The sequence below is a fragment of the Sciurus vulgaris genome, assembly GCF_902686455.1.
Source record: "Sciurus vulgaris genome assembly, chromosome: 9".
Lineage (NCBI taxonomy): Eukaryota > Metazoa > Chordata > Mammalia > Rodentia > Sciuridae > Sciurus > Sciurus vulgaris.
The window spans coordinates 126258399-126261786 of record NC_136469.1 but is presented as its reverse complement, the minus strand read 5'-3'; positions in this window follow the sequence as shown (position 1 = coordinate 126261786).

The following is a 3388-nucleotide window of genomic DNA, read 5'->3' as shown; positions in this document are numbered from 1 at the left end:
ATCCTGGGTTCCGTCCCCAGCACCAAAACGACAGCAGAAGCAACAACAACAAAAACCCAAAAGAACCTTGTCTCTTTCTCTAGGATCCACAAAACCCAGGAATGTGGCCGCTGTCCCTCTGCACCCCAGAGTTTCAAAGATGAAGAGGTGTTCTGCTTCCGGTCCATTCTGGGGAAGGGGAAATTTCACTTCCAGGTCACTGAGGGAATGATTTCTTCTCTCGGTGTATTAATTCCATTCTCCATGGCCATGACTCCCAGCTCCACACTTCAAACTGGACCCTTTCATCCACCTTCCTGCTGGACATGTCTGCCTATCCATCCCCCAGGCCTTCCCTGCTCAGTGTGTCCAGGTGGAATGTCCCTCTGTCCCACCCTCGGCCCAGCAGACCCACTTTTCCTCCAGCATTTCCAGGTATTTCCAGCCACCTGAATGAGAAATCTGCTGCCCTCAGTGAGAGTTATTTTCCACAAAAGAAACGTGTCTCATGCTCTGTGTGACTACTCTGGCCCATGGTGCATTGGGCGCCCAGGGAAGCCTCCTGCTTGTATTCACATCCAGGCATTTTTTTCTGCTCCATTCCCTCTCCTCTGGCCCTGCTTCTGCCCTTTGAGTCTTTCCTGGACCTTAGCAGATGCTGGGTGGAAGTGCAGTTCAGAGCATCAGCCCCCCAGGACCAGACACCCGTGTTCAGGCTACCTCTGTCCTGTCTGCTCTGTGGCCTGGGTCACTTCACTCACTTCTTCTGTTCCTAATTTCACTCATCCTTAAAAAAGAACAATGCCTCATGGGTGCTTGGAAAGAACGGGGAAACTTCTTATAAAGGATCAGGCAGTAAATATTTCTGGTTTTGTGATTAAAAAGCAAACCTGAGGCTGCTATATAGGTACTTATAAAACTAGATAAAAATATAAATATTTGCAACATAAAAAACATTGACAGAATTAAGGCCGTCATCACTGGAGTGAGCTCCTGACCTGCTCTTTCTCTTTCCTGTTTTCTTGCTCATGTGATATCTTCTGCCAGGTTATAAATCATCAAGAAGCCCTCACAGAGGTGGCCCCCTTGATCTTGGACTTCCTGGCCTCCAGAACTGTGAGCCAAATAAAGTTCAGTTGCTTATAAATCACCCCATCTCAGGTGCTCTGTTATAGTACCACAAGATGAACTAAAACAGCACCTTGTGGGCCTCGCCCACACCTCCTCAGGGCACTGCTCAGTGTGGCTCTTTAAAGAGCCCAGCCCCTGCTTCTCAAGTATTTGGTGGTTTGTTCTTGTTTCCCTTTAAGCTGCAAGTAGAAACTCTGCATTGCTCATGACATCTCCAGCTCTGCCTGATTATATTATGTGCTCCTTAAATATTGGCTGAATAAATGAATGAACCTCCTACCCTAAGTGGAAGACTGGACAGAAAACCTCCTTGATTGCTCCAGGTCCCAGGGAACTCTTGCTCTCTGAGTAATGGATGCATTTGGTCCTCATTGATTTTCTTAGAAGGAGACACCTTATGGAATAATGACTAAGGGCCTTGGCTCTGGGCACAAATCCAGCTCCACCACTTCCTAACTTTGAAGTTTGCACAAGTTCCTTAACTTCTCTGAACTTCCATTTCTTGGCTGGTAAAATGGGAATGTCGTAGTATACTTTCTGTTGCTATAACAGAACACCACAGAGAAAGAAAATGACTGATAATGGAAGTTTACTTGGCTCAAAGTCCTGAAGGATGGAGAATACAAGACCAAGGGGCCACATCGGGTGAGGGCCTCTTGCTGTGTTGTAGCATGGCAAAGGCATCACGAGGTGAGAGAGAAAGAGAGAGAGAGAGAGAGAGAGAGAGAGAGAGAGAGAGAGAGAGAGAGAGAGAGAGGTCAAACTCCTTCTCTTTAGAACTTCTGCGATAACATTAATCCATTTAAGAGGACAGAGACCTCATGACCTAATCACCTCTTAAAGGTCCCCTCTTTTAATACTGCTACAATGGCAAGTAATCTCATCATTAGTTTTGGAGGGATATTTAGACCATAGCAGGGAATAATGATCATCCTCACCTCCTTTGTTATCAGCAAATTAAGTGAGACAAAGCATATGAACAGCCTTATGTAGCGAGTATTCTATAAACGTCTGTAACTTTGCTCATATACATTGTATACATTGAGTAATGACCATGTTTTAAAGCCCTTTCATTAATTTGTTTATTTCTCCCAAACATGCTAGGAAGTCATTACTATTGCTATTCCCATGTTACAGATGAGAAAATCAAGGCACAGAGAGGTGGGATGACTTGCCTGGGTCACACAGCCAGAGCAACAGAGTCAGGGGTCAAACCAGCCCACCTGAATCCCAAGAGGTTGCTTGCCCTTGTTTTAAGGGTCTTTCCCTGCATAGAGAGGAGGGTTTTAGGTCCTTTGAGAATCAGGAATGAATTCCACGCTTTTCAGCCTCCAGCACAGCACCCTGCACTTGGCGTAGCTCACGTATATCTGCTAATTCATCACTCACCCCTCCTCTGTCCTGATCCAGAACAGAATGTTCTAGAGAGATTTCCTCCTGGTCAGGGGTGATCCCCTATGAGCACCTTTGTGTCTTAGAGAAAAGGATAGGAAGGAAAAAAGGGAAGGAGAGAAGCGTAAGGAGGGGTGCCAGTGGGGCTCTGGGGGGACCCGTGCCTGCTCAGAAGGCAGCGCTGGAATCAGAGCTGACCTCCTTCCAGTCCCTGGCGCCCGGGGCGCACCAACCCCACCACGAGAGAGCGGCTCTGAGGGTCTACCAGTGCAAGCTAACTCTACTGATTGTAACATGATTGTCCCTCTTAATCAAAGTGATGTCATTCTCTGATTTCAAAAAGTGAAGGATGGCAAATTAACGGTGGCTGGAGAGGGCTAATGGTTGCGGGCTGTGGAGGGCTGCGGGCTGCAGAGCCGCTGCATTTCACCGATGTGCACCGGGATTTCTTCACTAACAAGGGTGCCATAAGTCTTAATTACCCAGAACTAAGGCCTCACCTTGCTGTGTATCCCCTGGGAGCTCCCTGTGAAGTCAGTGGGAGCTTTGCCTGCAGTTCAGCCCCGTGAAAAGTTGCCTGCAAATGTTTGCAAATTGCCTTGAGTGCCTCTGAAGGAAACAGGAGGAATTATTTATTTTTAGACTGTTGGCATAGCCCTGTCCCTGCCTTGCCTGTCACATACTTTAGTGTGACTCAAATCCCACTCCCTTTGCCTCTGATTAATTCTGAACTGCGGGCCTCTTCTTCATGGTCGATGGAGACACCTCGCAGGTCCTGCCCCCAGCCACGCCACCGGAAATGTCCTGTTGCTCCTGCCTCTGACTTAACAGATATCTCTAAAAAGCCTAATGCATTTTCCATTAGAGAGGCTGATTGGGCCTTTCC